This window comes from Camelus bactrianus, chromosome 16, assembly GCF_048773025.1.
Source record: "Camelus bactrianus isolate YW-2024 breed Bactrian camel chromosome 16, ASM4877302v1, whole genome shotgun sequence".
Classification (NCBI taxonomy): domain Eukaryota; kingdom Metazoa; phylum Chordata; class Mammalia; order Artiodactyla; family Camelidae; genus Camelus; species Camelus bactrianus.
Genome location: NC_133554.1, coordinates 16,646,351 through 16,660,649, shown reverse-complemented (window position 1 = coordinate 16,660,649; position 14,299 = coordinate 16,646,351). Strand labels below are relative to the sequence as shown.

The 14,299-nt window shown below is 53.1% G+C and overlaps 1 protein-coding gene across 2 annotated transcripts in view; it reads left to right on the top strand.

Annotated features, from left to right (window-relative positions):
• Nucleotides 1–14,299, top strand: part of AKAP1 (A-kinase anchoring protein 1) — a 30,489-nt gene that overhangs the window by 199 nt on the left and 15,991 nt on the right. The window contains exon 1 of one of the 2 annotated variants that reach the window (XM_010951083.3): nt 9–206. The exons of the other annotated variant lie outside the window; for it this stretch is intronic. The gene's annotated coding sequence lies outside the window, so the exon portion shown is untranslated. Of the gene's footprint in view, nt 1–8; nt 207–14,299 lie in introns of those variants that run through there. 2 annotated transcript variants of the gene reach the window in all.

Here is a 14,299-nt window from a genome sequence, read left to right as displayed (position 1 = left end):
TGCGTCTCGCCGCGGGCACGTCGCTGCGCGTCCTCAGTATTTAATGTCTCTGTGTTCCACCCGCCTGGGCGAGCACGTGGGGGAGCGGCCCGAGAGCTACGCTGCGGGGCCGGACCGTTGGACAGAGGCGGGGGCGCGGGAGCTGGGGGGCCGGGGGGGTGGCGGCGGCGCGAGGACTCTGCATCCCGACGGTCGCCGAGGAGCTGGTAAGTTGGGGCCGCTGGGGAGCAGCTGGACCTGGGACCACCTGCCGAGCCCCTAGGGCGACGCCGTCGAGGTGATGGTGAGCCTAGGGTGCAGGTGCGAGGTGCGTCGCGCGCCCCAGGTGTCCCGGAGCTTGAGGCTCCCGACTCCTAGCGCGTGCAGAGGGGCTCCGGCCCGTCGCCTGCTGTCAAGCAGGCCCTTTCCCTTTCGTCGCCTGCGCGCCCCCTCGTCTTCCCCCGCCGGGCTCTTGCTGACAAATCGCGTGTGCTTGCCTGGGGCCGCGCTCTGCCACCGCGCAGTGTCCCCCACGCGCGTCACCATCATCGGGGGCAGGAGGCAAGGGTGCGACACCTGGGGCACCCCTCTGCGGCTTAACTTTCTCCGAGAGCTCACACCCTCTGGTGAGACAGACCTGAACGCGTCCCACCCAAGGTCGCCCAACCCCACACGCGTTTACTTTTCAAAGGTCGTATGTACCCAATCTGATCCGGGAGAGGCGGCGGCGGGCCGGCTGTGGGCAGAGCTAGGTGCTCACAAGGGCGAGGAGGTGTCCCAAGGCCCGCGGGCACCCCCTTCCCGCTGCTGGGGTTTGGAGTTGAATTGGTCGCTTCAGGAGCCTCACCCAACTTCCGGGCTTCTTTATGTCGCCGTGGGTGCTCCCCACAGAGGCCCGGCGGTTGGTAAACCCGAGCAGGTAGCCCAGCCTCTGGGAGTTCAGTGCGGTGAACCAGGGGAAGGGGCTCGGTTTGCGGAACCGGGAGGGTGAGCTAGGAGACGGGTTGTGATTGGAACCCTGCTGCGGGCGGAGGGACCGTTTGAACCGAGTTAGGGTTCCAATGGCAAAGGCTGAGTGTCTCTCGAAAGGATTAGCTTTTAGCCCCTCAAAAGGTGTCCGGAGAGGCAGAGGCCGTCTTGCCCTGAGTGCCCGCTGACTTCATGCCCGGGGGCGCGTGGGTCACGTGTCACGCTCTGCCTGCACTCCCTTCCCGCTCCGGCCCCGAGGGACCATGCTAGTTGCAGGGTTACAGGTCAAAACGTGCTTGGACAGGCCTTGGTCTGGATGCCTCCGGGGTGGGCTTTTACCAGTTCTACTATTTTGTGCCCTTGGGTACCGGTCCTTCTGTTTCCTCTCCAAGGGAGGCACAGAGAAGGAAAGGAGCTGTTGGGGGCTGGTGGTGCCGAATTGTCTCGGGACTGCATGGGGGCTCTGGGCATTTCGCGGTCTCTCTCTTCCGCCGAGGTGCTGAGGTTGGCCAGCGCCTTCTTCCCCTCAGCCGCGGCTAACACAAACCCGGTGCACTTAACCCCAGGTGTAGGAGGAGGCCTCTCAAGCCAGGGAGGGTGTATGGGCAGGGCAGTTAGGTTAGGCTAGCTATCCCCTACTGAAGTGCAGGCTACTTGGTGTTTAAATGTGTCTCCTGCAGGAACATCTGGGTTGCTGGACACCTGGTACAATGGTATCTCTTAGTTGTTTTGCTCTTCAACCGCCCCCGCCTTGGCCAAAATTATTAAGAAACACCAGTCACAAAAAACTATTAATTCTGGCAACTAGTCACCTTACCATGCTCTTGTAAACTAAGTCTTTCAGTAAGTCCTTCTCAAATTTGTTTTTTTAAAAAATTATAAGCTTGGGGTCTTAGTAAGCACCACCCATCATCTTTGCTCTTAAAGATACAGAGCATCTTTGAAATGAAGAGAGGGCCGCATGATTTGATCATTTATCAGATTCCTCTGTTCTTGGCTTTCAAGTGGTTCACCTGCTGATTATTTAAGACTTTCTCAGCATGGGAAACCGGGTAATTTGGGGAGAGCTTTTTGACTTGTGTTGAACCTTTCCTCTTTAACCTCTAGTTTTGTGGGTCCTAGGTAATAATTCTTGGGTATATTCTCAGAGGAAGAATGGCCCTAGTCTAGAGTAGTTTCTCTGGATCCTGCAGATATGCAAATCCTTGAAGCTTCAATGCCTCCCCGGACTAAGTAGGCTCTATTGTCATACCTATTGTCAAGTAATGGCCCCAAATTTGCAGGTAACTGATCCCCGCCAAGCCTGTGGGCGAGACTGGTCTAATGGATTTGTGTAGTTGGAGCCTTGTGTGAATATCGGTTCCTTCTCCCCACTGTTTTCTAGGAAATACATTCTACCTGGCCACTGCAGGATGACCGTGAAGGTGCCTGTTGTAAGTGCCTGCTCAGGTGCCAAGGAGATGTGTCTCTAGCATAAGGTTGCTCAGCATTAATATTTTAAAGTACTTTGTTTTGCTCTACCTGGTAACCCCAATTTTTCCTGGGCTTTGAGCCCCAACCAGGTCATATCTGTGTTTGTGGGTGGAGGCTAGTTTTAGGCTTTGCAGGGTTCTGCCTCATCCTAAAGACAAATTGAGGTAATATTTGTGGGATGCGGCAGTGTGCCTGGTACATGATGGGTGCTCACGCTTTTTTTTTTCTCCTCCTGATGAGTTTCTGAGACTGACATTAAGATTCTCTTGCATCAGCTAAGTGACTTGAATTTTAATTAAAGTACCCTACCCCCCAACCTCTGACCTGGAAACTTGGTTGGAAGGAAAAAAACAAATTGGTTTCCCCACACTCTTTGCCAGCCAGCCTCCTGGCTCGAGCGAGCCTGCAGCACCCCATGTGCCTGGCCCGCTGGTGCCTTCCAGCCCGTTTCCCCTGGGCCACTCCTTCCTAATCTTTCTGTGAGTCTAGAATGAAAGGGCTGCGGCGTGCTGTGTCGTGCTATTGTGGGGCAAGTCAACAGTTGTGGGTAAGAGTTAGTACCTTTAGCCCTTCTGAGGCGTTTCCCTCTGCTCTGGGGAGGTGGTGGGTCCTCTGGGCCTCTTGTCCCACTGAAATCATTTCATACTGTTTAGTTGCTAATCTGTGTGGGATGTATTTTAATCCTAGACCTTGCTTCCCAGGACAAGTTCTGTTTCTTCCACATCCCTTTCTTGTGTTAATGCCCCATGCAGATTTTACCTTTGATCATTTCACATTAAGTACCCCTTGTATGTGGCGGTCCACTGAGCTGCTGGCCCTGGTACCTGATGTTGAACTTGGGCTGTGCAAAACGATGACAATGTTCTGAGTAGAACAGAGGGGCTGGAGAATAGCCGGTGGGGACATGGGAACTAAAATTGAGGGGGTGCCTTTTCCTTAACAGTTGCTCTGCTGGGTGAGTTACAAGCACACACATCCTTAATCCTTTAATCCTCACACCTCTGAGTACAGTTGAGGAGGGTGAAACTGGAGGTCATTTGAGATTGTTTCAACGGCTAATAAAAATACAAATCGAGGGGTAGAGACACCGGCAGTTGTGGCTTTGGGCTTAAACTAGGTCCTTGGGAGGGCTTTTGTGAGACGAACAGGGAGTCACCAAATCCATGGGCTTTTCGCCTGGTCTTTCTGCTGCTTTCTAAGCAGATCGTTGCAAGGAGGGTGTGTGAGTTCTCATGCAGCATTCTGAGGACTGGCTTTCAGTAATAAGGAGCTTTCAGGGTGTCCTTTTCCTCCTAAATGCTTCTGCTAAGTGATCTTTGTTCTGTCCAGGTCCTTGCCATTTGAGTGTTGCTACTGCTCCATTTGATAGTTTGCAGCAGTTGACAAGAAACATTCTGTCCCCATCTGGTAGTACAGGCCGGCTGCCTTCACTCAGCTGGTCCTCACTGAGGCCCATGCACTTAGGAACGGAGCAGGGCCCCAGGAGAGTTCGGGAAGTAAAGGTATGTGGCACTGAAGGCTGATAAGGCCTGTTTCTGCAATGGGCTTAGCTAGCAAGAGCCCTGGATTGGGGGTCGGGGTAGGCGGTGAGATCTGGGTGCAGCTTTCAGGACTGAAACCTGGCTGGGGTTCTGGGCAGGTCTGTTGGTCCTCTGGGGTCTGTTTCTTCAGCTGGTAAAAGACAATTGGTCATTGTCAAAGGCATCCAGATTTTGCTCCTGGGAGCCCTGGAGTCAGTCAGTGCCTCAGGGCTGCTGGGAGGTGGAGTTGCCTGCAGGGTTGTGTGTTTGGGCTGAGGATGCATGGCTCAGTGGTTTGTACAAATCAAAGACTGAAAAAACTCCAGTCCACTGTTTTGGGCGCATTTGAAGTTTGCTTCGCTCTGAGGTGCTACTGTACTAAATATTTTTATTTTTTACGAGATCTGTGTTCTTATCTTGTAAATCTGCCTTTAGGAGGGTCTAGAGTTGCCTTGTCTATAAGGTCACAGTCATGTGTGACTAGTGAAATTTTAATTTTTAAAGCATTAAATGAACTTTAAAAATTAGTTTCTTGGTGACATTAGTCACATTTCAAGTGCTCAGTAGCTCCATGTGGCCAGCGGCTGCAGGACTGGACAGTGCCGATCCAGAACGTGCTCAGCATCACGGAAAGCCGTGTTGGACAGCACTGGTCTTAGTTCTTTGCCCAGTTCTGGCAGCTTCCTCGCCTCACCTTGTAAAGCATCCCGTTCGGGTCTTCATCGTCTGTATTCCACAAACCCAGCAGCCTTGGTAATAGGTTGTTTATCAGCTGTCTCCACAGCATGTTAAGAAGCAAGTTCTAGTCTGCCAGTTTGGAGGACAGTGATCAGTTCTGAAACAGTTTGAGCGTTGAGTGGAGTGAAGGGTCTGCAGATGGGAGCTTAAAGTGGAAAGCTAGGCACTAAGCCCTTGAAAAGCTGTGTTGCTTTGAGAGCTTCTTTATGATCATAAAGGTCCTTGCTGGTTCTCCAAGGCTCCCAGGCCGTGGCCGTCAGAAGTCAGCAGACTTGCTATTTAGTCCTTCACTCACCTGATGACTCCCTGCAGGATCGCAGTGGGCCCTCTGTTAAACCAGGTTGCAGACAGCTTGCAAACAAGTGTCATTTCCGTTCTGCCCCTCAGTCCATCTCAGTGTTAGGCGTGTCCTGGCAGAAGGCACCGGGGAGAGTTGGGCCACAGTGGGGATCCTGAAGTGTGGCTGTGGGGCAGGCTCTGCAGAATGGGCTTGATTCCTCTAGTCCCAGGTGTGCTTGCTTTGGACCCTGCTAGGCTGACCTTTGGCATATCGTGGGAACTCCCTTCTTGGGGTCAGGCAGAAGATGGACACTAGACATTTACTGAGCACCCACTGTACACCTGACATCTCAGGAGGGTTTTTTCACATTATTTCCTTTATATTCTCTCTCAGCCCTGTAAGGTGAAGAATTTGTAGTTTGTGTATGCGAAAACTTGAGGCCCTGAGGAAGGTAATCACTCATCCTAGGACGTGCACTGGGATGACTAGGGACCTTGATTGGGATTCAGTGTCTCTAGCTCCATGCTTAGAGGCTGTTTCTTATTTACTGCCCCATTTTCCCTCCAGCCTCATCCAGAAAGTGAAACTGGGCATTTAAAAGAGTGAGATCATTTATCCCACAAATTGATTCAGACTGTTAAGTCATTCCAGCATCATTTAACCCTAGGAAGGAGGTATTTGTATCCCATTTCTTAGGATGTTATTATTTTACAGGAAACAGAAGTTAAGGAACTTACTCTTTTTATCATTAGAATTATGCAACCATACAGTGCCTTCAAGCTGCACAAGTAATGACTGACCAAGAGCAGACAGCCTCCTAGACAAGGTAGCCATGCCTTAGGGCCTGGAAAACTGCTCTGGGTCACCTGGTTGAAAAGATAGCCTTGAAGTCACTCATTCTCTGGCTAATAATAGTGTGGCCTTTCAGACCTCACGCAGGGGTCAGGAGACTGTCCCTTGGCCCTCAGCAGGCTGTGGCCTGAGAGTGTCTTGATCCCTGTTGTAGGAGGCAGCAGGATCCTTCCAGCCCAGCCCTCAACCTCCAGCGGTCCTGCCCCCGCCCCCCTCCCCACCGCCGCCTTCTTGCCTGGGCTGGGAGGACAGGTCTCTGTCCCCTGCTTCCTGCCCCTTCAAAGAGAAAGGAGGAGTGAGTGGCTCCCTTGGAGCTGCCCTGGAAAGGAGGCGTACACTGGGATGGGCCTGAGCTCTGTCTCTAGTGAGAAAAGGCCGCACTGAGGATAACCTCCTTGCTTTGTCCTTTGACTTTGGTGAGGCCCGCCTGGCCAAGCATGTGCTGTCCTGCTATTTTTAGCAGGCGGTATCCTTTAGGAGGGCCACGTGCATGTGGCTTCAGTGTACAGGGCAGGTCCTGGTCCTAATTGGGAAGGTTAGGGGGTTAAAGCTACCCTAGAGACTGTCATGGGGTGTGTTTTGTTGAGGGAGTGGCCACTTGAGAGGTCCCTGGGGCTGTCTTTTCTGTCTGCACCTGTGGCCGGGGCCCAGTGCTGCTTCCTGGGCCAGGCAGCCATGTGACCCAGGCAGCCCAGGGAGCTGGGTGCTTCCTTGGTCTGGACTTCCCTAGGGAAGGAGCTCTGTAGTCCTGCCAGCCAGTTTCTCAGGAAATCACATACTCCCTTTTTCATGGGAAGTCACCCAACCTGAGGGCAGACCACTAACAACTCTGTGAAACTATGCATCTGCTGGCAGCCTGAAAATTGGTGTCCTCCGGCTTCAGCCAGAATAAAACTATGAGAGGAAAACCGCTGCCGGTCAGCGGGAATTCTTACTGGGGAGCCACCGGGGCTGAAGAGATCTGCAAAAGGGTGTTTGACAAACTAGTTTTGTTCCTCGCAACCATCCTTTCTCCCTCACTACCTTTTTTTTTTTTTTTTTTTTGGTTCTAGCTTGGAGCTGCCAACTCCAGCCCATCTATCTGTTTCTGATTAAGAAAGCTTCGAACCATATAAGGTCCTCTGTTGCCTATGGTTTATGTTGGCTGGAGAGCAAGGTTGTTTTCGCAAAGTCTGATTCAAAGAAGTGGCAAGGGCTTCTGGGTGTCTGTGTGTGTGTCCCCTCTGCCCCCAGCTGCCCCTTCTCCCCGGACCCCGAGGCGGGGGCGGTGCTGGGCCGCCTGATTGGAACAGATTCATCTGAGGGCGTTGGGGGCTGAGGATAAGGGCCTGGCCGCGGTTCTCCAAGGCTGACATAGTGCTGTGACCCTGGGGCTTCCTGGCAGAGCCGTTTGCTGAGAACTCAGGGTGAACCCTGTGGCCTCACGCAGTGTGTGCCTGCCATACCACAGAGGGGCCCTGGCCTGGAATGGGTCCTGGAATCGGCTTCTGTTCATTGAGACCTATGGCCCCTCGGCAAGGCGGCCCCCCTCTCCGGAGGAGGTTGGGTGAACCTGTTCCTCCGGGTTCTTGACCTTCAGCTTCTGCCCAGATGCTGGGGAGCGACTTCTCAGACGGCAGCCCTCCAGCCTCATCTTTGCCTCCCCTTCCTGCTGTCCCTTGAGTCAGCCAGGCTTGTTCCTGCCTTAGGACTCTGGCACGTCTTCTCCCTGCTGGAACTTTCTCCCCGTCTCCTTTTCCTGGCCCTCCCAGATCTTGGCACAGCTGCCCCTTGCGGTTCCCTCTGCTGCCACCCCTGCAGAGAGGCCTTTCCTGACCTTTTGCTAAAGCTCCTCCTCTCCCAAGCACGCTTCATCCGGCCTTTCTCAAGCTGGGCTCCTTAGTCCCATTCTGGATGCACAGGAGTAGAGTTAATTCATTGCATCAGGGGATGCCAGGGGCGTCCTCCAAACCTGCTGAGAGGCTGCAGGTTTATTCTGTTGGTTGCTGCATTTTGCAGGCTCCCCACCCCTCCCTCCACTTTTGCTTCCTGAGGGCTCCCCACACCTCCCCGCCCCTACTCCAGTGGAACCTGGCTCACGGTGGGTATTAGAATCTTTATTAAATGGCTGGCCCTGAGGGGTCCTGCTCTGTGATGCTGGGCTAGACCGCAGTGGGGTGGGGAGACCTGATGCCTTGTCTGAAGGGTCTAGCTGTCGGCAAGCAGGTTCTCCTTGTGATTGTTACTGTATGTCAGCAAGGCATTTGGTCTCTGAAGCAAGATTGGTATCAGTTATTATGGGAAAATCAATATGTTTGCACATAGATGAATTGACACTGATACATATTTATTATGATGGTTAAGAAGAAACATAAAGCTATATAGTCATAGAGCATCCGTCGTACTTAAGAATGTATTAAGTTTCTATCAAAGCGTTGCTTGTAGAAAGATTTGACTTTTGACTCTGCATCAGGTTTGGAAGAACAGCCCTTTGCCCTGGGTGCTCCCCCATCCATCCTGTTCTCTTCCAGAGGCAGCTAGTCTAGATAGTCGTCCCTTGGCCTCCTTGGGGGTTGGGTCCAGGACCCGCCGAGGATATCGTAACCCAAGGATGCTCAGCCCTCTGTCCGCAGATTCTGCATCCACGGATACGGAGGGCCAACTGTATTTCTAAATGGTATACTACTCCTTTCTTTTTTTCCTTCTTCCTTTTTAAAAATATTTTTTTCTATTCTGGAAGGTAAGGACTTGGCTCATTCCTACACTTTTTCTCCCCTCATCGTCTCAGTGTAGAGGTAGCCCAACTTTTGGTCAAGTTATTATTCGGAGCGTCCAGCGTTGTGATGTAAATATTGCTTATGGCTGCAAAGTTCTTAGTTCTCTGCATCTCCTTTCTTGTCTCCCCCCACCCCCCTTCTCATTTCCTTTGTTTCCTGAGCTTAGTTTCTGTTGTATCTCTCGCCAGTTCTGACTCTCCCCTGGGCCTTGGCAGTCCAGCTTCTGGCCTTGGCAGACGCTCTTCTTGCTGCACTTGAAGGTACCTCATACTCAGCAGTTCCGTGTCGCTCCTGGGGAGCACTCCTGTCCCCGGCCTCCCCCATCCCCTGCATCCTGGGATTTCCTCCTCCCCTTTTCTTGTGTTGCTTCCTGGATTGGGGCCCCCTCCTTTCTTGTTTTACTCCCTTGTCTGGTGGGAGAGTGTGCAGGCCCACCAGGAGCAAGCTGATGCACACAGGACAGGCCCCTTGGGAGGCATGGGTTGGGCTGTGCGGCTGAAGACAGGAGGGTTACAGAGATCCCTTCCACCACACCAGCAGGAAACCTGGCTTTTCTTTATAGAGTAATTTAAGTGAGAGGGGATCTGGACTTGGGGGCCAGGCAGTGGTGGAAATGAAAGTGCGTGCTGAATGGGGCGGGCCATCCCACCTCGGCTCCCATAGTGCTGGCATTCAGGCCAGTGTCCTCTCTGCTCACCCCAGGACATTAGAACATTCTAATCTGGGAGGGCCGGCAGCCTGCTTCCTGTTGGTCCACCACCCTAGCCAGGACACTTGCCTGACTCTTGGGCTGCACTTATCAGTTGAGCAGAGTCAGAGGGTGGCAGCACCAGGTCCCATGGGGAAGAGGTCATTGGGGGTTTTTGCCTGAAAAGAAACTGAAAGGCTTGAAAGGGGGCAGTGTGTTTGATTCATGTCTGTGCCTCACCAAGCTTCGTACCCTGTTGATGCCAATGAGTGTTTGACTGGGAATCACCTTATGCCTTTATGTGGTTTCTGAGTTGATCATGTTGTACCATCTGCCATTGGAAAAGTCAGTGTCTTACCTCCTTGCTTTTCCCACCCGAAGTGGTGCTGGGAAGAGCTTTCCCCTCACGCCAGCAGCTTTCCTGATTCCTTTTGCAGGCACACGCCATCCTTCTTAGTTCTCACGTGAGCACACCTGCATACCGTTCGGGCAGTCTTGTGTAGCATTCTGTGGTCATGGGCAGGAACTCTGTGTGCCTAGGGACACTTCCCTGGCCCCGGCTCTCCCCATCCGCAGAACCCTGTCAGAATTCACTTGTGAAGCAAAGAAGTTGCCGAGAGCCAGGGATGAGGGCAGGATAGATGCCACATAGTCATTCGTATCCCTATCCTCAGGTGAAGCAATGGGAAGACCTAGGAGGTGCTGATTTTCCTGTATCATTTGAAGGCTAATGAGACTGGACCACTGTGGATTTGGTCAGAGGAGGAGGAGGTGGGTAGGCAGTTCAACCCTGTGTGGGTCCCTGTTTTCTCAAGTTTCCCAAACTGGGACTTTAATTGACTTTAATTTTAATTGAACTGGAGGAGATCACGTCCAGATGGAACTTTTTGCTTCTGACTTTCTTTACCTGGAGCTCTGGTACCAGACCCCGACCACTCTGGCTAGAGACGGCTTCACCAAGCAGATGCTCCCACCCAGAGTCTCCCGGAGAGCAGCAGAAAGTGTCCTGTGACTTTTGTCAAGACAGCTGGTCCACCCAGGAAGGGCGATGTGGCTGGTGTGGCTGTGCTGGCTCACCTGGCTGCCCTGCGGGCCCATCACAATGGAGGGTGTGGGGACAGTCCCACTGTGAGCTGGTGGAATCTTCAGGTGCCAGCATGAGTCACCACTCCCTCAGGCCCCCTAAGGATGATAGTAACAACCCTGTGAACACCGGCTGGGCCAGAGACCAACACGCCTGAGGCATGGCCCCAGCCCTCTGATTCCTGGGCCCTAGCCATGCTGCTGAGGGTGAGTGACCCAGCCCACCATCGTCCCCCGCCCTTGGTGGCAGGACCAGACACTGCCCAGCAAGGTAGGTGCTGGCCGTCGTGGCATTTATCCAGCTCTTGTCTTTCCCCCAGGTCTGGGGGGACACGCCCAGCTCTGCGTGGTCCCCTAGGTAGCCACCAACTGTCTGTGGCTACTTGGATTTAAATGAACATAAATAAAAGATTCAGTTTCTCAGTCACACGGGTCATGTTTCAAGTGCTCAGTAGCCCACTGTGAGTAAGTGACTGCTGGTACTGGCTGCAGTCACCCCTCGGGGATTGCCCAGGCCTTTGCCCCTTGTGATCTGCTCTGCTTTGACTGTGTCACAGCTGCCACGACTTCTTCTCGTTGTCCTGACAGTGGAGGTCAAAATCCTCATCCGGCCCTGCCCGCTCTTGGCTCTGGCTCCCGGGACTTGGTTTCATTCTGCTCTGGGGTCTGCTGCCCCCTCCACCCCCAGAGGCGTCTTGGGTTTATTTCTGTCTCCAGCCCACCGTTACAACCTAAGGAAATCCTGGCCTTCTTTGAGACGGCCCCCGTGAGTTCTCGTTGCCTGCTTCTGAAATGGGGCCCAGCTTGGTGCAGCTGTGAGAGAGACACGGGGACTCTTCCATCTGGGTTGTGAGCTTCTGACGGCCAGAAGCTTTCTTGCAGTGACTTCAACATACTTGAATGTATGTGTGTAACCTCAGCCTGATGAGTTAGGTAAATGTGTCCTTTACACACCTTGTAGTGTTGGTTAAAGACCTCTGTGTGTGTGGCTTTCCTCCAGCAAACTCGGAGGCAGGGGATGCCCATGACATTGGTCTGGCTGGCAGCCTGCAGTTCTCTGAGTGCAGTGGCCGCAAGTGCTGGTCGTAGGTTCTGGAACATGTAGCTGTTCCCTGTCCTTGGAAGACCCCCTTCAAGGGGGAAGCCCCTTAGCAAGAATTCGATGTGCCAGGCACTCTAGTGATGGGTTGTCTTGAACCTCCTGTTGGTGAACAGCCAGGGACAGTCTTTGGCAAAGTAAACACACAGCGCTGAAATAGTGGAAGGAATGTTCAGATCTCGACCTGGAGAGTGTATAAAAGTCCACTCGGGACGTGGTAGATTGGGCTCCACAGGCCGGGCCCAAGCCCACGCTGGACGTGGAAGGCTCTTGGCTCTCTCAGCTCTTTTATGATTGATTTTCCCCATTAGTTAATCACATGCAGCCCTTTCCCCACAACAACCACAGCCAAACTGTCCCACTCACTGGAGCCACCACTCTTTGTGCCATTCCCAGAGATTTGTTTTCCTGTTTAGCAGAAGCCACTAGACTGTGGTCACTGGACTGGTCCTCAGGGTTGGGAGTGAGCCCGTTACTTCTCCAGAGGTGAGCTGTCCCGAGAAGCTGCAGGTTCCTCTGGGAGCAAGATGAAATCTCTTTAGAACCTGGAGTGGCCAAGCCTTGTGGGCTGCGGCACGTGCCTGCCTCCAGCTCTGTGTGACCACCGGGCAGCCGGCCAGCCTGCATCTACTCCCGGGCAAATGGACCTGCTAAAAATAAGCAGGCAGGCATTCAGTTCCGACAGATTCAAAATAGCCAGGTCCCCTCCCCACCAATGCGAGGGCTAGGCTCTGCATTCTTCGAGGCTTTTCCAGCTGGAGGCAGGCCCACCTGAGCATCCTGGGCCTCAGGAATGGGAGGCCCTGGGAGTGGGGAGGCCCCCTTCGATTAACTTCTGAGTGCAAAGGCTGTTAGACCTACCATGTTAAATGCCACATAGATCTTCAGAGGTTCAGGTTTAAAAAAAAAAAAAACCACACACGCAACCAAGGCCAGGAGAGCAACTCACAAGTCTGGGCCCAGAGGAAGTAGGTAGCAGTGAGCCTCGTGAGGCTGAAGTTGTGTGTGTGTGCACGAGTGCACACGTGAAGGGGCCCTGTCGGGATTCAGGAAAGGTTGGTCCTACCCAACCTGTCCAGGCCCACTGGACCATGGAGCGCAGGGAAAAGTGTACTTTACTGATTCACAAGTCTATTTGACTGAGGGTCCTACCTTCAGAGTTGGAGGCCTAGGAAGCGAGGGACTCTCCCTGACTGGTGGGAAGTGGGGCTCCCCATGAGGTGCCCCCAGCCCGCCACGCCCTTAGCACCGCCCCGCCAGACTCTGGAGCACACGCCTTTGGGTGGAGTGGCTGCTCATCCCAGGGCTCCTGGCTCCGTTCTTGGTGGAGCTGGCTCACGTCACTGAGCGAGTCCCCGAGCAAGTCCCCTGGTAGCGAGGAAAAGGTGAAGGAACTGTGTGTTCCCCTCCTATCTGGGGAATTGCATACCTCTTGTCAGGTGGGGCAGTTCCTGTCCCCTGGAGAGGGCGGGGCAGTGGCTCCTGGTCCCTCAACTCAAGGTCTCTGGGCTCTAGTCCAAGGAGTGAGTGGGGGGCACTGAAGTTCAGATGGGACGTTCAGGATCCCATGGGTTGAGTGACACTGCCTCACAGTAGCAGTGTGAACTGCCTTCTAAGAGGCCCTCCTGGCACAGCATCAGAGGGTATTTGTCCGGCTTGGAAATGCAGAAACAGTGTTCCCTGAGCTGTTGTTAGCTGGGGAGCCTGTTCTGGGGGGCAGGTGGCTGTAGATAGTGGGTCTGGGGGCTTAGAGTCTTTGGGGAAAGAGCTGGGCTGGGAAGGTTAGGTGAGTAATGGCAGCGGTGCCCCTGAGCTTCAGAGCAGCAGGCAGGGAGCGAGTGTCCTGGCCCCAGGCATCTGGTTCTGCACCTTCAATCTGTCTTGATCTTTTAAAAAAAATTTAGGTGTGGGGGGGATTAGGTTTATTTATTCATTTGATGGAAGTATTGGGGGTTGAACCCAGGACCTCATGCATGCTAAACACACACTCTACCACTGAGCTCTACCCTCTCCACTTGCGCCTTCAGTCTGAGCTGGGACTGGGAACTGAAGAGATGAGGCGGTCAGGAAGGTCCAGGTTGTGTGTGGGTCTCTCGGGGCGCAGAACCAGAGCCAAGCTGGTTGTGTTGGGCCTCTGCATTATTGTAGTCTAGGCAACTTCTGAGATCTTGGGCACACACACACACACACACACACACACACACACACACACGTCTGTGGCCTTAGGCCCTTGGTGTGTAGAACGGGGAGTCTGCCCCCTATAGGTTGTTAAGACATAGGAATCTTACTCTTTTCAGGAGAGCAGACAATTGCTAGGATACTATGGGAATCAGCACCATAAACCCTGCTGAAACAGGGCTGCCTGGTTATAAGGAAGTAGAATATACATTAGCTGACAAGAAGAAAATGTGCCTTCAGACCCCAGCCCCACCACCCCACGTCCTGTTGCGTGGGATCTCTGGGGTGGGACTTGATCTAACCTGACCACAGGCTGTGCACAGATTGCCTTGTCTTGAGTGTGCCCTCCCCCATAACCTCTTTTCCTTCTTGGATTTTAATTTTTTAATATGAAAACAAAGCAAATCTCCATAATCTACCACTTTCTGGGGTGTGTGCGTGTTGTTACAGAACAGTGATTCTCCAAGATGACTGCACATTGGGATCACCAGGTCTCACCCTCAGATTCTGATTTAATTGATCTGGGTGCCACCCTGGGGTTTTAAGAGCTTCCCAAGTGATGCTATTAGGCATCCAAGTTGGAGAATCTTTGTTAAGGAAATTTAAAATCTCTCTTCCTGAAGGAAAGAAGGAAGCCTCTGCAGATAAAGAGAAAAATGAGTTTGAGAAGGTTTGTAGGCTACA